Below are 23,800 nucleotides of genomic sequence, written 5' to 3'. Positions count from 1 at the left end.
AAGTTTATGCGCTTTTATGCCCAATGTGCGCTTTTATCTTGGGGGTGGTTCCCACCCCGTTTTGGGGTGGAAAATTTCTTGATAAAAAAACTGCAGAAATGGCTAGAGAATCTAATTCTAAACAAAAACTGTTCTATAATTTTTTTTAAACTTAATACTTTTTGAGTTATTCGTGGTTAAAAATTTACCGTTTTCGAAACGGTAAAATTTACCATCTAACGAAAAAAACTATATAAAACATTTTTATTGACTATGAAAAACTAAATAGATTGCTTTCTTCATCAATCTTCTAGTTATCATACAAAAAGAGATATGGTAGGTGAAAAGCGATTTTTTTGTGCATGCTCAAATTAGTTTGTTCAACATAAAATAACAGATAAATGGTGGATTTTAGGGGTATCATGCTCCTAATACCTTTTGTGGTAGTTAAAGAAACCTTTAAAATGAGCACTGTTAAATTCCGATTACTTTTAAACTGCACGAGATATGGTGCAAAAAATTTGATAACTAATATATTTTAAGAAAAAATGAGAAGTATATTTAACCTCTCATCCACCAGAATTCAAATTCATCGTTTAGCTTCTACAATACCTTTTATTATAGTGTTGTTTATATGTTCAAAAAGTTGGACGAGTTTAAAATGATTGGTTTTTTTTAACAAAATAAGATCAAATGATGGAATGCATTTTTAAATTTTTTAAAAATCTTCCTTTTTTCCATGTAACTCGGAAATGATAAGAGATACGAATAAAAGATATAGTACAAAAATGTAGGGTTTTTTCAGATAATAATTACTATACCTACTATATTACTAATTAATATACTATTAATTCTACTATACTATTCATTACTATATCTCTTTATCATTTTCGAGTTACACGGAGAAAAAGAAAGATTTTTAAGAAAATCTAAAAATGCGCTGTATAATTTAATCTTATTTTTTTCAAAAACCATTCATTTTAAACCCGTCCAACTTTTTAAACATAGAAACAACAGTATAATAAAAGGTATTGGGTAAATACACTTCTCATTTTTCTTTAAAATACGTTATAGTCATCAATTTTTTTGCACTATATCTCGCTCAGTTTGAACTTAATATACATTTAACAGAGCTCATTTTAAAGCTTTGTTCAACCACCATAAAAGGTATTATAAGCATTATACCCCTAAAATCGATCATTTCTCTGTTATTTTAAGTTGAACACACTGATTTGAGCATGCACCAAAAAAATCGTTTTTCACCTACTATATACCTTTTTGTCTTATAACTAAGTAGATGATTTATGAAGAAACGAATCTGTTTGATTTTTCATAATCTATAAAAATGTTTTATATAGTTTTTTTCGTCAGATGCATAATTTTTAAGGTATTCGCAAAAAACCGTTCGAAAAGGTGACATTTTTCAATGAAAATGGCAAATTTTCAACCATGAATAAGTCAAAAAGTATTAAGTTTTCAAAAAAGAATTATAGAACAGTTTTTGCTTACAATTAGGTTCTCTAGCCAATTCTGTGGTAATTTTGACCAAAAAATTTTGCGTTCCCTAGAAGGGGTGGGAACCACCCCTAATATAAAAGCGCACATCGGCATAGGGTAGACTTTGAATTAGGAGATAAGTAGAGGCTATTCCCAAAATTTCATTAAAATCCATCCAGTAGGCGTATATTCATTATTTTAATTTCAGTATAATATCAATTCCTTTCTTGGAAAACATTTTTTTGTTAAGTAATACTTTTGAGAGCTATGGAAAAGTACCTTGCGGTATTTATATAGCTCTTCATATTACTTAACAAAAGAGGTTCTACTTAAAAAATGTTTTCTAAGAAAGGAATTGTTGATGGTTTAATTCCGAAGTACCTACCATAAACAAACAAATTTGCAATAATACTTACGTGCATAGCTATTATGTTTAATGAATGAATATTTTTATGCAAATTTATTCTTTTCCTATTTATCCTTGCATTTAACAGGTTCCTTTCCGTTGTTTCTCAACTCCGAAACAAAAACATCTATTTAGTAAAGTCTTTCATTTATTTTATTTATACGCACAGCAGGTTATTAAGACGTGGGCAATGGCGGCTCGTGGCTTTAGGGACAGGGTCGGCAAGGTTTTGTCTCCTCAGATAGGTAGCCATCTAATTAAAAGGCTTCAATTTCATAGAAGATTTTTGGTTTTTGTTTTTTTTTATTTTTTTTTTTATTTTTTTTGTTTTTTTTTGTTTTTTCCTATAAATTTAGAACCTAAACCTGTTTATAAATTAACTCTAGTCTATGTTGTTTCGAAGTAGGTAGCAAAATGGGTTAAAACGACTCATTTTTAAGGTGTTGCGTATATTTCTTGGAGAAGTGTATAACGTTAATAATATTTCTGTATTTTGTTTACACGGTATCCGGCATTATCCGTTCCTTTGTCTCGTTATCATATTTTTAAATATTATCTGCGCTGTTTCGGCAAATTTTGTTTAACCCAGTGATCTCATAGCACAGTCAGCAAAAACAGTACATACTAGTCTTACTATATACCGATTAGATTTGTGGTGTTTAAATTCCTAGAAAACTAATAATGAAAAAAATTAATTACTTAGGTATACTCTTTATCAGCTCAAGGTGGTATATTTTTAAAAAGTTTCGATACGATATTCGATATTATTACTATCAACGTCCCAATGCAAGAATGTTGTGTTATGATTAGAAGGCGACTATTCTCATAACCCAATTAATTTCAGAAAAATCGTCTTCTGGGAAAGCATATACAAAATATTCTATTTTTACATTGTAATAATGACCTCTGAGTACGTATCAAATGTGTTAAGTGCTCTTTTAATGGATATCTTGATTCGCTATGTATGTTTATGGTATTGTTCGTAATAAAAGTCCAATTTTCAAAATTTGTGTTACTTTTTTTATGTTTCTCATAGAGTATCTAAAAATATAGCCGAATTAATATACTCCTTAAAACGACCCTCAGTTCTAACTGCAAGACGCAAGAGTCTCGCAGGCCTAGTGTTGTTCTTGCTCAAGTCTTGCACGGTAAGTCTTGGTCTTAGTCTTGCTAGAATTAGGCAGTCTTGGTCTTACTTAGCGAAAACGCAAGAACAAAACCAATACTGCAAGACCAAGACCTTTGGGCAACACTACTCGGAGGGTTTTTGGGGTTACTGAACACGAATACATCATAGAACCGAAGGTCGAAATCCGAAAACCCTCGAAATTCACGAAGATGACGTTCATAGCCGTCACCCTGTACACTAGGTACTCCGAGGGTCGGTTTTGATATCGTATTCCTGTTGAGAAACCTCAAAAACCCCCGCCCCGAGTAATCTGTTTGTACCAATTTAGTGCCGAAAACCCACGAAACTCCAGAAGATGACGTTCCTCAGCAGTGACCCTGTGCACCAGGAGCTCCAGGGGTCGGTTCTGATGACATATTTGTCTTCAGCCATCTCAAAAATCCCCGAGTAATCTGTTTGCATCAATTTAGTGCCGAAAACCCTTGAAACTCCAGATGACATGTCTTAGCAGTAATCTTGAGCACCAGGTGCATCAGGAGTCAGTTCTGATTGGGTATTCATGTTCAATGACCCCAAAAACCCCGTGAATAACAAAATCTGGCCCTTAATATACTTATTTTGGTATGTTAATGCACTTTTGGATGCATTTTATGCACTTTAAAGTGCAATTATGAATTTCCACCCATTTTTCTATGGTAGATTTTTTCCTGACGTCATCCTGAACACAATGCAAAAAGTTGTAAGTCTCTAAGTGCTGTATTTAAAAATCGATTTATTATGGTGTTTTTAGTACTAAATACCCTGGTCTCTTCATGCAGATTTAATCTTTTCCTTCCTATTTATTCTTGCGTTTAACAGGTTCCTTTCCGTCGTTTCTAAATTACGAAACAAAAGCATCCATTCAGCAAAATCATTTAGCGCACTAAATGTTTTACCTCACCTATAAACCTGAAACAATGAGTACATGACGCGAAAAGATTTTCCTTCGCCGCAACTGCATTAATTCAAGGATTCACAAGAATAGCATTGTTCTTAACATTGCCTGTAACAACTAGGAATTATTTTATTAATTTTCATACACGTAGAGTCAAAAATAATGCCTCCGTTTGAAAGAAACTTAATTTTCCATGAAGTTATTACGAAAAAGGCGAAAAACTCAGGTTGGTTCGGAAAAATATTTCCTTGAAATTTTTTGCATAATGATTTTCATGAGACACCCAGAATAGGGATTAAGGTGTCACGTGTCACCCATGCGAAAAGTGGTTTTCGATTCCCACTCCACTGACACAATTACTTGAGTACATTGAGGACTCTGTTTTGTAACATCTTATGGCTATCAAATACCATCTATGATCAACATATTGTAAGAGTATTTCAATATTTTCGTTCTTACTGGAGACCTATGTCCAACAGTTGACGTTCGAAGATACGTCTGTAATGTTTAATAGGTTTATTACAAATAGTGGATGGTTGCAAACCGTAACTTTTAAAATAGGAAAGCTATGCAGATATCCAGCCCATCCATTAGGCGGAACATGTTGCAATAATGAAAGACGACAAGTGGACAAAAAAAATTTGTTGAACTGAGACCACTAGCAGACAAGTGAAGCCGGGAAAGATCCCCAATGCGATAAACCGACTCAAAAGAATTGCGACCAATTGGACAGCAGAGGCGCAAAACAAAAGAAGATGGAAATATCTAGAGGAGGCTCTTTTTAGTAGGCAACTCTCCGTCAACTTATAATAGAAACATTTTAATCTATCATGACATTTTTTATATTGTATGCTGGACACGTTCCATATCAATGTCCCACTACCGTTTCTAGTAGTATCATTACCTCACTCAATCCAATATGGTGTGGCCTAAAGTTTTGTCTATAAAACAATGATTTCAGGGTTATTTCATGTCATTTTCTAAGAGACCATAATCTCTTGGGGTGAGTAGTTTTCGACATATTCCATATATAATTCCATATAAATTCTTTTAACCATTTTTACATATTTAACATCACTTTTACACAGCACGTGTTTGTTCGATATTTTGTTTACTTAGGTATATGTATGTAGAAATCATACAAAAAATTTAATTATTAATTATTACCAATAATTCCTTTTTATTCCTTGCCACTTACTATAGTTTTTGGTTACTTCCCTAATAACACCAAACATTCCATGTATGTTCCTAGAATGTACACACAGGACATTGAAAACATTCCTGGAATATCCTCAAAAGCACAAGAACGTCCCCTAAATGTCCCAGGAAAGTCCTGTGTCAGCATTTTAAACATTCCTTGAATGTCTTGTTGGAACATTCCATGAACGTCTACGAATGTTCTTTCGACATTCACAGTATATTTTTTAGACAGTCCCTGGATATAGTCCCTGATGTGACATAATACCTCCGATTTGTTTTTTCATGAGTTGTAAGAGAGACTAAAAACTTTTTTACAGTCACCTCCTGTTTTCATATGATATTTTTGACATGTTTTGTAGTAAATTCAACTATCTATTTACTACAAAACATGTCAAAATTTACATGTGAAAACAGAAGATGACCCTAAAAATGGTTTTTCGTCTCCTACAAAATTCATGAAAAAGAATATAGGAGGTATTGTCACATCACCGACGATATACCAGAAGTATACGTGGCCATACCAAATAATACATCCTTGATAAATATAAACATTTTTATTGCACAAAATCTTGTCATATATTTTTTCCATAATCATCACTACGATGATGATTCATTGTACTGAATTGTACATTACAATTACAATCTGGTCATAACTGACTAATGAGCAATTTTAATTTAACCTAAATTACTACTGTTCCTTAAAATGAAGAGCTTACCCCATAGCGTCTCTTATCTAATCTAACAAGATCGTGCACCATTTTAACATACACAGGCACACAAGCACTATGCTCTGCTTTTCAATATCACCTATCACTCAAACTAGTTCAAAAGGCTTTGCCCTCTTCAATCTTCTAGTTTGCCCAGTAGTATCGAGGAGCTGGATTTCCTCAATATTCTCGTACTTATGAAGTTGTTGCTCGTGACTTCCTGCCATGCCATCTTCTTGATGATTATATCCAGGTTCCATTTCTTGGTCCTTATGGAGATCACTGTTTGTCACATACCAAGGAGCATCTACAATATTTCTCAGTATTTTGTTCTGGAATCTTTGTATAATTTTTATATTACTTGGTCTAGTAAGTACACCCCCATAATGGGCATCCATAAGTCCATACAGGTCTTAATATTTGTTTATAAAGTAGTAACTTATTATGCATCGACAATGTGGAGTTTCTTCCAACTAGCCAATACACTTTTTACATAATGTATCTTTCTTTTGCCTTTCATAGCCGCAAGGCTATACGTTTCCTTCCTGGTTTTTTTGTAGACCACTTTCAGCTGGTTCTAAAAAAAATTAAAATGGATGGTAATTTTTCTATTTTTTACAATTAAACAGCAAAAGAAATAGGTACTATCTACAGGTAATAATATGCATAAATAATTATTCGTTTCATAAAGAATAAAGAAAATTGAAAAAGGATTTTTTAATACTTACATATAATTGTTTAAACAAAAGAGATCCAGCCAGAGCAAAAATAACATACAGAACAGCAAAAAAAGTCACTATATAATTCTAATTTCCATTTTCCATCCAATCATATATTTTTAGGTTATCATGAAATATGAAAATGTGATGACCACGCGGCACGCGACCCTACTTACATAGAACACGCGCGGCAAATTTGAAAATGAACGGAAATTGAATAGTAAATGGCCTCACTTAAAATATAGGACATTGGTAGTATGTTCATAGAATGTCTTGTTGTAACATTCCACCAATAATTTAATCAGATGTTCACCGAATGTTCCTTGAATGTCCAGGATATTCAAACATTAATAGAAATTTGATAGTACATTCCTGGAATGCTTTGTGTTGTTAAGGTTCTTGATGAATGGTAAAGAAACCTTTCAATGATTATTGGTGTCTAATATACATTATATATTCTAATTCTTTGGAGTAAATAATCATCTGAGCAACCTTTCTCCTTTCGGGAGGACTACAATGCATCTAATCTAAACAGTACAACCAACTACAATTGCAAGGGCCTGAGGCTACGACCACAGGCCCAGGCGATACATAACAAACTTGAGCAGGACATAAGCGACACGCAATTTGGATTTAGAAATGCAATGGGAACGAGGGAAGCCCTGTTCGCTGTAAATGTACTTGTGCAAAGGTGCATGGATGTTAATCAGCCAGTATATATGTGTTTCTTGGATTACAACAAAGCCTTCGATAAGGTCAGACATAACCGCCTTATCGAATTACTTGAAAAGAAAAACTTAGATATGAGGGACATCAGGATCATTAGTGCTATCTATTATAATCAGATCGCTGTGGTAAAAGAGAACAACGCCTTTTCAAATGAAATACGTATTGAGAGGGGCGTCAGACAGGGCTGTGTCCTGTCTCCTACTTTGTTCAATTTGTATTCAGAGGAAATAATCCAGGAAGCACTAGAAGACCTAACCACGGGAATAAAAGTAAATGGTCGACCAATCAATAATATACGGTTTGCCGACGACACTATTTTATTAGCCGAATGTCTTGAGGATTTACAACAAATGGTTGACAGAGTGGTAGAAGTCAGCCAAGAAAACGGACTGTCCCTAAACACAAAAAAGACACAATTTATGGTAATCACAAAAGTTCAACAGCGCCAAGAAAGCATAACAATACATGGAGAACAAATTAAAAAGGTTGAAAAATATAAATATTTGGGTACAATAATTAATGAAACTAATGAGTACACAGAAGAGATTAAAGCAAGAATAGGACAGGCAAGAAATGCTTTCAACAAACTAAAAAAAGTACTCTGTAGCAGGGACATTACAATTTCTTTAAAGATAAGACTTCTGAGATGCTACGTGTTCTCCGTATTATTCTATGGGTTGGAGGCTTGGACATTAAAGAAGGATGTTTCGGACAGATTAGAAGCCTTCGAGTTATGGGCCTACAGAAGAATATTAAGAATAAGTTGGGTGGATAGAGTCACGAATATCGAGGTGTTGAGAAGAATGGGAAAAGATAAAGAGGTTTTAAATACAATTAAAGTCAGAAAACTGCAATATCTGGGACATGTTATGAGGGGCGAGCGTTATAACTTGTTACAATTGATAATGCAAGGAAGAATACAGGGTAGAAGGAGTCGCGGAAGAAGACGCATCTCCTGGTTAAACAATTTGAGAGCTTGGTTTAATTGCACTTCTGCTGATCTCATTAGAGCAGCGGTATCGAAAGTGCGAATTGCCGTGATGGTTGCCAACCTTCTTAGAGGAGATGGCACATGAAGAAGAAGAAGAGGCTACGACATTTTCGAGCCAGGTCAATAACACCAGCAACCAGCAGTCAAGACATCAAGAAGCTACCGTCAGATAAAAAATGCCAGAAGTATAATCAGAGCCGTGCGGTATATCTTTTCAATATGATGCAAGTCTTCGAAATGCCGCCCCCTAAATATTATTGAAACCTAATACTAGTATTTATTTTTATTAAATGAAAATACACAAAATGAATGAACACTTTTATTTTAAAAACAAAACATAATTAAAATTAAATGAAATATGTATTAACATTAAATAACATTATTTATGAAAATTACAATTTAATCCTTTTGATTTTAATTTTTGTCAACTGGTCAATCAGAGGTGTATTCTAAAGTAACAGCTAGTGAGGACTCTATTGAAATAAGTGCTAATTTTTTTAGTTTTGGTTGTCTTATGGAGCTTCGTTAATAGTTTTTAATCATTTTTAGTTTTGAAAAACTTCTTTCCTCAAGTTACCGAGACAGAGAGTGTTAATAAAATTCTTAGAGCCGGTTAGGCCCGGTTCTTTCTGCGCCTCGCATGACAAAATTCCTTAATCGGGACAGATATTACCGGCCCTTATAGTGATACAACTATATTTGAGTGTAAAGAAATTAGGTTATTTTGGCATAAACAATTCAAAACCTCTAAAGGTTTCATGGACTATGGTATCATTTGGGATAGAGCATGCAATAATTCTTCTAGAAAATCATTTGCCTCTATATCCGATTCTTTTTCTATGAAAAGTATTGAATGAAGATTTTCTAGTATTTTATCATCTTTCCCTTTTCCCTTTTCCCTTTTTTTATATTTCCCTCAATTTAAAAATATCATATAAAAATTTAAAATTTTTATTATGAGTTTCTAAAAGCGAAAATCGATCAATCAAAGAGTTAAAGGCAATGTATAAAATATAGATGAAAAAATTTACTTTAAATAATTGATCTCCCTCTGTTGAGAGCTGATCCACAGATCAAATTGACGCATTTTTCTCTTGCCTAAATATTAATTTTCAGCAGGAAATTCGGAACTTGAACAACAAGATTTTCTGCAATTTCATTATCAGTAATTTTCATTTGGTCATACCCAAATTGTCAGTTAATTTTCATTTTTTCCATAGTTTCTGACGACATTTTTACACAATCTGACAAATTTATAGTTACATGTTGCAACGTCTTCGAGACTGAATTTATATAAATAAAATATCATATCAAAGAACTACACGGCATATAAATTTATAATTTTTAATATTTTTTACTAATCCTCGTGCTTTGACTTTAGTTTCTGAATCATTGTTGACGTCTTCTACTATTTCGAATAAGGCATTATATATTTCACAAAATTGAAATCTTAGAGGTTTCAATGCATTTATTCGACTTAACCATCTAGTAGTACTCAACGGTTTTAGTGTTAGTTGTGCAACATGTTTTTTTCAGAACTTCCCAACGCTTTGTAAAACCAGAAAAAAGTGTACAGTTCTTGTATAATACAAAAAAGGTTGTTGTTTCTGTAGAAGAAGACGCTGCGTCATTTATGACTAAGGTGACATGCACAGGGCACGTAAAACGCCCTCGGATATTTCTCAAATATTCTGTTTTGTACACCCTTTCTTATTCCTTTTATATTAACCCCGTTATTATAGCCTTCTCCTCTGAGCCGTTTAAATCAAGAACTAATTTTTCCAAATTTGTCAAAATAAGTTCTGTACCTTCACCGGTTAAATATTTTCGGCTACCGGTACCAATTATTATTTGTATTTTGATTTTACTGATTATGCCGCCCCACTTGTGATGCCGCCTGATGCGGCTGCCTCACCGCATCATAGCACCGCACGGCCCTGAGTATAATCTTTAACTGTTAGCTTTCGACAAGACTGCATTGAATTTAATACATCATATTTTATCATATTTTTAATGAAAAATAGACATGATTAGTTAGCTTATTGTTTTATTTGCCTCCATCTAAATCTTCATCGTTCATATTTTTGATTGAAACAAGACGTACTCACAACCTGAGAGACTGAGCTAGGCTAGCGTAAATGATGACTATCATCATAGTTGATTGAAATATTATTTTACAATAGTATTCCAAAAGACAGACACAAAAATTGTCCACAGATAACAAAGAAGACGATTTGGCAGACGAAAAAGAAGAAAACAATTTTACAACAAGAAGAAAAAGAGTTTACAGACAAAAAGAAGTGGATCTGCTCACCTGTCCATCTGTCACACCTAGAGGGTGGACTGTGGCCACAGGCAACCAGATTACTTCCTGACGCAAATGTTCACAAGACACAGGTGTTTTAGGGCCTATCTTCATAGGTTTGGAAAGACCGATATAGATAAATGCCTATATGTACTACGAATACTCTGATACTGTTAATCACACAATGGTGGGATGTAGAGAATGGAGAATGGAGAGAAGCTGAATGCATAGAGAAATAGGTATGAATACTGTGTCTGTGAGAGAGATGATCACGAAATACTGTGACTTTGAGAGAGATGATCACGAAGATGACGGGAAGTAAGGAGGGATGGAATAGTGTGAGCAATTACATTCGAGCTGTCACTAAGAAGAAAAAAGAAAGAAGAAAGAAGAAGAAGAAAAGCAACAACCGAACCAACGACAGATATAAGATCTAGATAAGAAAAGTGCTCCGAAAGTGTTAACAGATTTTCAACGTGCAACCTTCATCCTAGTTTCGGAGTACGGTGCGTGCGACAGTCAACTGCGCATAAATAGGATAGGGTGGTTTTAGTTGGAGGGTAGGATAACAGGAAGACATCTGTTTGCAGGACCTTCTTCTAGGGCAAATGGTCTCGGATGTACCCCTCTAGTAGTGAATTTGTTGTATTGATTTTGTTGAATAAGTAAAGACTCATTTAATGTTATAAGTTGAGAAAACATATTGTCTTTTCCTATATTTCCTTACACAAATCACACACCATGGTCCGAGAGTGCCTGGACTATTTAAATAAACAGTTTATCTATACATTTGTGAATATAAATCTATACATTATTTGCTTTTTTAAATATCTTTTTAAAGTTTTTCTTACAGCAATGTATCTACAAACAATGAGGCAAAGTAAACTAAAAAAAAGTAAACTCAACCTAGCAATATTTTTGTTCGCATGTTTATAATCCTACATTAGGTATTACACTCATAGATCATAGATTTGCTCACTGTGAATATATATACATTTTATAAACACTCATTCTTTATAAAATTATCTCTAGTGTATGTGTTGGTAAATTATTAAGGTTAAAGTTCTCTAAAGATTAGATTAATATTAATGTGAGAATAAATATTATGGTTTTCTTAACGATGCGCTGAGTATTTTTAGTGTACATCCTAGTTTCGTTCTAGTTTTGTGTTGGTTTTCAATCGTCTGTTCCAAACTTAAAAGTAAGTATTCATATATTTTGTCCCAATTTTTTCAAATGTCAATTGTAATTTCAATAACAGTAGAAATTAATCGCGTTATAATAAGATTGTATTGAAATTTTGTTTCGTTTTTCACTCTGCTTCTTCTTCTTTAAGTACCGTTCCCAAATTTTAGGCGTGTGTAGCTTCCATGACAATTTGCCGATATCGTTGTTCCCGATCTTGGGCGGCTTGTAATAGTTAATCTGCTGATAAACCAGTCCATTGGCGAAGGTTTCGGAGCCATGAATATTTCTTCTTACCAATTCCTCTTTTTCCGTTGAGTATTAACTGCAGCATCCAGTATCTGCTACCTCTCATTATATGCCCGAGATATTCAAGTTTTCTCTTTTTTATCTTTGTTTGAGACTTCTCTCTTTGAAAAGTGTTGAACCCAAGATATTCAGAGCATTCTGCGATATGACCACATCTCGAAGGCTTCTTATTTGTTAAGCTCCATAAATCCACGTTTCACATCCATATAGTAATACAGATACACATAACATTTTAGGAACTGGATTCTTAGTTGTAAATTCAGCGAGAGTTGCTCAGAATAGATCTAAGTTTCACAATTGCTCTTGCAATTTCTATACGAGTTTAATTTCTTCATCCGGATTTAGTGTCTCGTTTATCCAACATCCTAGGTATTTAAAATGGTTAACTTTTTTATCGGTTCATTACTGACAATCAGCTGCATAGGGCCGACGTCTTGTTTGCTAACCACAAGCTAACTTTGTCTTTATTGTATTTATTGAAGATGTTCGATATTTCAGCCATGATCGCGGTGTCGTCTGCATATCTGATGTTGTTAATAGTTTCTTCCCTGATTCGAACTCCACATTGCCCTTCCAAGGCTTCGTTAAAAATTATTTCTGAGTATACATACATTAAACAAAGTTGAACACACAACCCTGTCTGACACCTTTTTGAATGCAAATTTTGTCTGTCTCTTTGCTATCTACCAGAATAGAAGCTTCTTCATTCCAATATAGATGTTGTAAAAGTCTTAGATCTTTATCATCTATCCCAATCATTTCTAGATATTCAAACAGCCTATCATGTTGAAACCTATCAAACGCCTTCTCAAAATTTATCTTACTGAATACTTATTTTACCCTTATCTAACTGAATTTACATCTACAGTTTTGACATCAGTAATGGTTTCTTCTTCTCATATCTCATTTCATTCAAACTATAAAACACATGCACACTTCTCTGGAGCAGATCAAGATCCATAAAAGATTGCCAAATCAATATTATAATGATGGTGATGATGTACCTTCCTATATATTCAATGAATATGAGCATTTGTATTCGTGAATAAACAGCCGAGGAGTACAAATAAGTATTAATAATTAAGAAAGTTTATATTCAATCGATTTTTCAAACCTGTAATTCTGTGGCATGAATTGCGAATTTATTTCATCTCTTGAAGTTCTTTTAACTTCCTGCTATCGAGTTTATGTTCGTCTACGTCTACTACATACTCCAATCTATTCTGGTACATATTTTAACCCTTAATTACTGACGTGGATGTTTTAGAACGTAGACTCTGGCATGCGGTATGTCATACCGTTGCCTATTCTCCTTTGTTTTCAATATGAACTTGTCTTATATCACTGTATTTCTTGTTCACATCAACTACGGAATGATTCTTCACACTGCTGTATAGTAGAATAAAATACTGCTCCAAATAAAGTAAACTTTATTTTTTCAAGAAAATTATGAACGCATGAATAAAATTTAAAAAATGGTGGAGGTTCTTACAAAACACTTTATAAACTGATTTACAAAAAAACTAGTATTGGTAACTAAAAAATATTAAAATAATGTTGAAAGCACTTGAAAGTAGAACAACTGGATGAACTTGTGGCATTACTAATAGCAAAATAATACTGAATGGACTGCTTTTAACTATAGAAACGTAAATATTGACGTGCGGTACGTGATACCGCAAGAAAACTTTACATCAACCCAGCTCAAAGACTAAACCATACTAAAAATGTAACAGTTGGGAGCAAGTAAAATTGAGGCTATCAGTGCAAAAAGTGGTGTAACGTAACCGTTTTAACAATTTTACCAAAACGCTTTTATTACATTAAGAGCACACAGTAGCGATCAACGGGTAGCAACAAACGCGGTCCAAGATTGCGAAAGTTCTGCGAACTTTCAAAAGTGAGGCAACAGTGCGTCGGTAATTCGACACTGACAGTGACGTTTATACTATCAAAAACAATAATTTTTGCACGATTGATCATTTTTGACTGTTTGCCGTGACAGATTTTACGTCAGTAGATGACATTTACTAGCAACTCGACGATAAGTAATCCAAATCGACGGTAAGTACTCCAACTCGACGGTAAGTAATTCACTTACCGTCGAGTTAAAAAATCTCTTAATTTTAATTTATTTTTTAAAAGAATAAAGAAAACTAACGAATTATTTATTAATATTGAAACTTATGGTACAATTTGTTAAATTATTTAATGAAATCCAACTTGTTTGGGCTGTGGTTTCACTTCTAACAGAAACTCCTGCAGAATCGCATACATTAGTAGTATTACTAGTATTGCACAATATTTTTTCGGCAAAATCTATTTTATTTTGAAGAGAATCTTCTACATAGCTTTCTGCCACTGTCGATGAACGCCAACCTCCATGACGCTTTAATCCGAGGACATCAACACCTTTATTAGCCAAAAGCGTTGCTGATGTCCTCCTGAACGAATGGCCAGTATAGTTCTCGGGATTAGGCAAATTTAAGAATTTGGCAATTTGAGAAGGCCAGCCCCCGATTGCCCCTTTCCCTATTACTTGAGCACAACATTTTCCTTTGGCGTATCTTAAGAACAAATGATTTGATTTTACTTGTAATGGACGAAGTTTTATATACTTTTGCAGAATTTCTAAATATGGAATTTTATCGTCTGGTTTATTAACGACTGTAAAAGTACGCTGGATGTTCGTTTTTCTATTGGGTACTTTTACAATCACTAAACCATCGGTTTGTTGGATGTCATTCGTAGTAATATTATATAATTCTTCTCTTCTACAGGCACCAGATATTTCCAATATCATTGCGACCTACAAATTATGAAAAAATCTTCATTAGAGTATTTCTTTTACCTAAACTAGCTTATATTACCTTGTGAACTAGAAATTCTTCATCCGGTGCTTCCATCAGAATTTTTTCAAATTGCTCCCGTGTAAAAATGCTCGCTTTCTTAGGCACATACTTAGCCAACATTTTTTCTCTTCAAATACGCGATCAAAGTTGAAAACTTGGAAATATCAATGCCATCATAAAGAAAAACGGTGGATTTAATCATTGAATATTCTGCCCAGAGGCTTCCAGGAGCTTTCAACTGCATATGTCTTTGAACGAAATATGCCAATAGAGTCTTTTCTTCGATTCTTAAATTCTTGCATTCGCACCATTTTTTAAAACTTTGGTAGGTATTTTGATAACGGATTTTGGATTTTTCGGGAATAATTGCGGAACACCCTTCTTCCCAAGCCCGTTAAATTTCTTCAAATTCACTTTCGCTCATATTTTAATTTATAATAATCAAAATCGCACTTAAAATTATTGACAACTAAATAAAAACTCAATTCTCCATTGTTGTTATGCACCCTAGTTACTACCTAACAACCAAAGTATCTATCTTGATAAAATGAATGAAACTATAGTCTAGTAAAATAAAATTACACTACATGTAAATCAAAATGTAAATTCGTACAGGTTGAAACAAATTTTATATCAAAGTTTAGGTGGGTACAAAAGATATTTTCAAAAAAGTATCCAAATCATACAAGGGGATCATTGTTTAAATAATTAAAAAGGGGTCATTTTTGCAAAAAAATTACTTTTTTAACTGCTGAAGTCATTCAATTACTAATGAAGGTCTACAGAATTATTTTCTGCAAAGCTGAAGGGTAAACATTTCACATAAGACTTACTAAATTAAATTTGACCCCCTATTTATTTAAATAATTATACATAAAAATTTAAAAACAAATTTGCAAAGAAATATTTTTAGCGTTTTAAATAAGCACTATAAAATATATTATTTTACTGGAGAAGTTGCGCTTTGTTATCAGTATTAATTGAAAAAAAATTGGTCAAAAATATTTAATATTTTTTGAGATATTGAATTTGTTTCTACAGTTTTACTCTATTTTCAATTGCAAAAGCGCGGTTGTTGCCAAAGAAATATTTACCTGTTTTAAATCTTATTATTTTTATTTTTATGTATACTGTCGACAAATGTATTAATACATTCAAATTTCAATTAAACTTTCCCCTAAAATGACATTTGAAAATTATTCAAATTTGTTTGTAACTTGTTTTTTTAATAACGTCGCGGGGATTAAATATTTGGAAATGCCGTTTCCATAATTGGCTTCCTGGGAATTTCTCACTAATTAACAAATTTTTTTGTCTTCTTTTCCTCTTCTTTTTTTTTTCTTGAAGTTATACTACTACGGGCCCTTTTAGGGTTAAGTTTCATTAAGAATGTTGAATCTCAAGTTGTAGATTCTAGACCTAAAAATATTAAGATTGGTCTAAAATCACTTTAATAAAATGTGGCTACTTACGGATTTACAGGGTGTTTTATTTAAAAATTTAAAAATTATTTTTACCAAGTACTTTCAAACTATTTGACGTATCCTTATCATACTTGGTAGAAAGTGTGATTACTCTACAGTCTACTAAATTGTGATAAATAAAAGTTTCAATCTACTACCAGAGGCGTACGACAGGGGATAGTTAATGGTTAACCCTTCCCAAATTCTACGCCACTGAGTGAAATACTATTTTAGCGAAATTTTCTGATTCTTCAATACTTTTTGTGTAAATAATATACTCTTTACTGGTAACGATTAAGTCATTAGTTTTCGAGATATTGGACGTTTAAAATGAAACGGCATAGTTATTTTCATTCATTAATAATTCATTCATTTTAAACTTCCAATATCTCGCAAACTAATGACTTTATCGATACCAATAAAGTTATTTACATACAAAGTATTAGAGAATTGAAAAATTTCGCTAAAATAGTAATTCACTCAGTGGCGTAGTGGGAAGGGTTAATCATTCACTATCCCCTGTCGTACGCCTCTGGCACTAGCTAGAAACGATTATTAATCACAATTTAGTAGGGTGTATAATAGCCACACTTTCTGCCAAGTATGATAAGGATACGTCAAATAGTTTTAAAGTACTTGGTAACAATAATTTTCAAATTTTTAAATAAAACACCCTGTAACTCAGTAAGTAGCCACATTTTATTTAAGAGATTTTAGTTAAATCTTAATATTTTTAGGTCTAGAATCTACAACTCACAGATTCAATATTCTTAATGAAATTTAACCCTAAATGGGCCCGTAGTAATATAACTCCAAGAAAAAAAAAGAAGAAGAAAAAACGACAAAAAAATTTTGTTAATTAGTAAAAAATTCCCAGGAACCCAATTATCGAAACTGTATTTCAAAATACTTAATCCCCGCGACGTTATTAAAAAAAACAAAATATAAGCAAATTTGAATAATTTTCAAATGCCATTTTAGGGGGGAGTTTCGTTGAAATTTGAATTTATAAATACATTTATCGAAATTATCGATAAAAATCAAAATAACGAGATCTTATTCAGGTGAATATTTCTTTGGCAACAACCGCGTTTTTGCAATTGAAAATATAGTAACATTTAATAAACAAATTCAATATCTCAAAAAATATTAAATATTTTTTGACCAATTTTTTTTTGCTTAATATTGGTAACATAGCACAACTTCTTCTGTAAAAAAAGATATTTTATAGTGTTTATTTAAAACGCTAAAAATAATTTTTTGCAAATGTGTTTTTAAAGTTTTATATACAATTGTTTAAATAAAGAGGGGGTCAAATTTAATTAAGTAAGTCTTATGTGAAAGATTTACCCTTCACTTTACAGAAAATAATCCTATTGACTTTGATTAGTAATTGAATGACCTCAGCAGTTAAAAAAGTAATTTTTTTGCAAAAATGACCCCTTTTTAATTATTTAAACAATGATCCCCTTGTATGATTTGGATACTTTTTTAAAAATATCTTTTGTATACACCTAAGCTTTGATATAAAATTTGTTTCAACCTGTACGAATTTACATTTTGACTTTTTTTTATTTTATTAGGCTACTAGTCAATATGACGAAAATGTTTAATTTTATAATTTATAATGGTATCAATCGTGCAAAAAACGTTATAAGCATGTCGAACGTTAAGGGTAACCGATCTCAGACAATAATTGGAGTCGTCGCTCCGCTCCTCCTCCAAACAATTGTCTTCGATCGGTATAAAACCCTTACCGTTCTCCATACTTAATATACTATTTCGACTCTGATATTCGTCGGAGTATTTTCATCTCTGTTGTTTCTAGTAGTCGTCTCGTTTTAGATGTGTCAGGTCTTGTCTCCGACGTGTATGTCAATATAGGTCTAATTGCTGCTTTATAGATTCTTGCTTTTGTGTCTTGTCTTAGGTGTTTGTTCTTCCAGATTGTGTCATTAAGGGATCCCGCCGCTTTACTTGCTTTTAAGCTTTGTTGTCGTACTTCCTCTTCAACCTCTCCGTAACTGGTTATATCTATTCCCAGATATCTAAACCTTGCTTCCTGCTTTATTATACTCCCATCAATTTCGATTTTACATCGTAGTGGGTATTTAGATGTTGTCATACATTTGGTTTTTTTTGCTGATATTATCATATTGTATTTCTTGGCTGTTGTATTGAAGATGTGTGTTAATCTTTGGAGATCGTCTTCTGTCTCGGCGATTATTGCAGCGTCGTCTGCATAACATAATATTTGGATTTGTTTGTTCTCCATTCTGTAACCATGACCTTTACGTACTGCTTCTATAATTTCGTCTCAATTTACTTTTAGTTTTTATTTAATTTACTTCTTGAGAAATATGTGATAATAATACTGGCGAAAGCCATTATGACTCTTATACAATATAGAAAATCCACAGTAAATATCGTTTGCAACAAAAATATTTAAAACAAAAGCTAATTGTTAAAACTAATTTGCCACGTGCTGTTCAGATATACATACGTTCAGATATACATACGTATTAAGGATATTTTTTATGATACATAATTAACCAGGATATAATTATTTTCAACTTAGCATTAAAAAGATTATTGCTTATTTTTTATTAAGTCGCTTATGATAGATCTGTATTAATCACGAAATAAGTATAAATTCTCGTATGAGAATGAATATTATCTCAAATTGAGACAAATCATTTCTTTATAATCACTTTTATTCAAAACTACAAACAATACAGTCCACAGTACATCGTCCTTTTTGGAAGATGATTACAAAAGTCTTAAAAATGGTCTTAACCAGATGATGTCCTGCCTCCGATTGAGAGACGGCACTTAAAGAAAAATACAATATTTCCTCGGAGTTCCTTGTGGTCTAAATATTCAATACTTAAAAAACTTTAATACATAGTAAATAAAAATATTAACATCGCTAATTACCATAAGTTAAGCGAATACTTAAGCGAAAGAGAAGAGAAAACTTGAATACTTAGGCCACCTGATGAGGGGACAAAAGTACACATTCCTACAAAATATAATGCAAGTAAAAATCCAAGGACGAAGAAATCCTGGCCGTAGAAGAATGTCCTGGATGAGAAATTTGAGAGAGTGGTTTGGCTGTACCACTAACGAATTGTTCAAAACATCAGTAAATAAAATTAGAATCGCCCTAATGATATCCAATCTCCGATAGGAGAGGCACTCAAAGAAGAAGAAGCGAATACTTGATAATATGATGGGTAAGGGTCAAAAGGATACCAGCAAAAAAATTCAAAAGTTCTGTCTAGAGAAGATGTTTTGAAATTTATTATCCATGAAGCACTGAATGAGACATTTTTAATGAACAAAGTAGCATTAATATTAGATTTAAAATATTGTTTATTATTTTTATTTTAGTTATTTTAATTGTTTAATTGTAGTATAATTTATTATATTTATTATATGTTTAATTTATATTATTATAATTTATTATATTTATTATATGAACTGAGTTTATTATATGTATAATTTATTTGCTACGAATAAACTCCATTATTATTATTATTATTATTATTATTAGTAAACTATGTATCTGGGACTTTTCGCCTTCCTCGTTTTACGAGAGATGTCGTTGATTTGCGTCTCGAAGGTGGAATTATTGTATTCGCGGTAATTTTCCTTAAATTAGGCAGCCTGTTAGTGTTTGATTCAGAGTTGTGACTACCCCTAATAACACCAAACCTTCCTTGTATGTTCCTAGAATGTACACACAGGACATTGAAAACATTCCTGGAATGTCCTCAAAAGCACAAGAAAGTCCCGCGAATGTCCCAGGAAAGTCCTCTGTCAGCATTTGAAACATTCCCTGAATGTCTTATTGGAACATTCCATGAATGTCTACGAATGTTTTTTTGGTCATTCACAGTATATTTTTTAGACATTCCCTGGATACAGTCGCTGATGTGACATAATACCTCCGATTTGTTTTTTCATAAGTTCTGTAAGAGATACTAAAAACTTTTTTACAGTCACTTTCTGTTTTGATATGATATTTTTTGACATGTTTTGTAGTAAATTCAACTATCTATTTACTAAAAAACATGCCAAAATTTACATGTGAAAACAGGAGATGACCCTAAAAATGGTTTTTCTTCTCCTACAAAATTCATGAAAAAGAATATAGGAGGTATTGTCACATCACCGACGATATACCAGAAGTATATGTGGCCATACCAAATAATGCATCCTTGATAAATATAAACATTTTTATAGCACAAAATCTTGTCATATATTTTTTTCCATAATCATCACTACGATGATGATTCATTGTATTGAATTGTACATTACAATTACAATCCGGTCATAACTGACCAATAAGCAATTTTTAACCTAAATTACTACTGTTCCTTAAAATGAAGAGCTTACCCCATAGCGTCTCTTATCTAATCTAACAAGGTCGTTCACTATTCTAACATACACAGGCACACAAGCACTATGCTCTGCTTTTCACTATCACCTATCACTCAAACTAGTTCAAAAGCCTTTGTCCTCTTTAATCTCCTAGTTTGCCCAGTAGTATCGAGGAGCTGGATTTCCTCAATATTCTCGTGCTTATGAAGTTGTTGCTCGTGAGTTCCTGCCATCTTCTTGATGAATGGTAATTGTTCTATCCTTTACAATTTAATAATATGCATAAATAATTCGTTTCATAAAGAATAAAGAAAATTGAAAACGGATTTTATAATACTTACATAATTGTTTAAACAGAATAGATCCAGCCAGAGCAAAACTAACAGACAGAACAGCAAAAAAGCCACTAATTTCCATTTTCTAATAAGAAATTTTTAGGTTACCACGCGACCTTACATAGATACACGCGCAGCAAATTTGAAAATGAACGCAAATTGAATAGTAAATGGCCTCTCTTAAAATATAGGACATTGGTAGTATGTTTATAGAATGTCTTGTAATAACATTCCACTAATAATTTAATCAGATGTTCACCGAATGTTCTTTGAATGTCCAGGACATTCAAACATTAATAGAACTTTTGATAGTACATTCCTGCAATGTTTTGTGTTGTTAGGGACATAGCTCCATTGATAAAGCCTAAGAGGTAGAAATAGCTATCTGGAGATGGTGGTCCAAGTCTGGATCAAATAGAAACAAAAACTGCCTTTTCTCTCTAGTATTAATATTTTTGGTTGGTGAATTTTTTCTGACCTGTAGACAAGGTCAGTATGCTGTACAACTAGTTGGAAAAAACACATTTAGAAAAATCCCCTTCATCATTATAAAATATCTGGTTTTGAGCGAACCTGACAAGAATACAGATCACTGGCAGATGCTGGAGCCAGTATGACAAAGTTGAAGCGGTATGAAGGATTGGAAGAATACGACAGTTGATGGCCAATCAGTCACCATATAGAGAGTAGTATATCTTCAAAAATGAGGTTTCAGGGATGCTGGCTTTTGGATCTGGCTTTTCCTTACATAGGTACACTTAATATGCAGACAATGAAACATGAATCATCATTTGCTGCTGGCAATCTATATATGACCGGATCTTTCCAGAATTGCCAGATTTATGTGAATTCTACTAAATAATGTTATGTAGTTATAATAATTAAATTCCAAATTTTGAAACTTTTATAATAAATGTTATTATAAAACATCAATTTTTTTATTTTATACCTGTGCGTGCTATAACGTGCATGTGCATTCTATGCCCGCACGGGCATACAGGGTGATTGATTAGTAGGATAAAGCTCAATAGCTCCGCTATAGTAATAGCATGTAATAGATAGCAATAAAAGTTAATAACAAAAATTTTAGCCACCTTTGAGCTTCACATTACAAAATTAGTTAGAATGTTACAGGGTGTTCGAAAACACAGTGGCAGACCTAACTTATGTTTTTTTTTAATTTAACACCCTATATTTTATTTTATATTCGAAATCCTGTTAACTTCTCCATCACAAAAATATAAAGGTTTGTAATGTTCAGGGTATTTACAAAGTTATAACCAATTTTGTATGAAAATCGTAACAAGTTCAACTCCCTGTATAAATAAAAATAAGCACAACAGCAATGGTTCATTAATGCCATATTTTTTATTTATTGTCAAAATTTTTAAGAATTATTGATATTGCTAATTTTCTTTATATCAAATACAGGGTGAGTCAAAACGCAAGTACATTATTTTCTCAGTAATGTTAAATGGAACACCCTGTATTTTATATCATTATTGAAAAGTAACATTAACGTACTTTAATTTTTATATATTCCCTACGCAAAAATTTATTAGTTTTCGAGATATTTTCATTTTTCAGAGCAAATTATTTTAGGTATTTAAATTTATCTAAATTTTAAGTAAGCCATGACTGAATTGACAATTGAAGATTACCGATTATCAATCCGGTAATCAATGTAACACTGTAGCAAATAAAGAAATAAAAATAATTTATTAGTAATACATTTTACAAACAAAAACACAACCACTACATGCAACATTTTTGAAACAATTAAAAACTATCTTTTTATGTAAATGCAAATAAACAAAGAAAATTAGTAATAAATTTTACAAAAAAACACACAAACATAAAATACAATATTTTGTGAAGATAATTAAACACTACTTTTGTATGTAAATGTAACAATGTAACAAATAAAGAACGAAACATAATTTATCAGCAATACATTTTGCAAAAAAACATGTTTGAAAAAATTAGAAGCTACTTTTAATAAAATATTTTTAATATTTAATTAAATAAGGTGTTCAAAATTATCTCCTAACCTAACACATTTATGTACGCCTAAAAACGATCATTGAATGAGCTACTTACTCTACGGAGCATTTGTAAATTAACACATCGAAATACACTTTGTATTCTATTTTTCATCTCATCCCTTGTTGTTGGAGGTATTTTATAAACTTCACTATTAACGTAACCCCAAGAAAATCAGTCCAGTTTATTAAATTCTGGTGATTTGGGTGGCCACGCTACTGGTCCATTCAAAAATGAAAAATATCTCGAAAACTAATAAATTTAGACATAGGGAATGTTATCTAAAAATTAAAGTACGGTAATGGTACTTTTCAATAGTGATATAAAATACAGGGTGTTCCATTTAAAATTACTGAGAAAATAATGTACTTGCGTTTTGACTCACCCTGTATTTGATATAAAGAAAATTAGCAATATCGACCAAATTTTGACAATACGTTAAAAAATATGGCATTATTAAACCATTGTTGTTTTGCTTGTTTTTATTTATACAGGGAGTTGAACTTCTTACGATTTTCATATAAAATTGGTTATACCTTTGTAAATACCCTATATAACATAACAAACCTTTATATTTTTGTGATGGAGAAGTTAACGAGATTTCGAATTTAAAATAAAATATAGGGTGTTC

General features: G+C 32.3%; 1 protein-coding gene across 1 annotated transcript in view; it reads left to right on the top strand.

The window, feature by feature from the left end:
- The first annotated feature begins 11,543 nt into the window (after nucleotides 1-11,543).
- The window catches only part of LOC114324370 (alpha-tocopherol transfer protein), a 93,582-nt gene continuing 81,325 nt past the window's right edge, over nucleotides 11,544-23,800 (top strand). Inside the window, exon 1 of the mRNA XM_028272196.2 lies at nucleotides 11,544-11,797. The gene's annotated coding sequence lies outside the window, so the exon portion shown is untranslated. The remainder of the gene's footprint in view (nucleotides 11,798-23,800) is intronic.

Source organism: Diabrotica virgifera, chromosome 3, assembly GCF_917563875.1.
Source record: "Diabrotica virgifera virgifera chromosome 3, PGI_DIABVI_V3a".
NCBI lineage: Eukaryota > Metazoa > Arthropoda > Insecta > Coleoptera > Chrysomelidae > Diabrotica > Diabrotica virgifera.
This window is presented reverse-complemented; position numbering and strand designations above follow the sequence as displayed.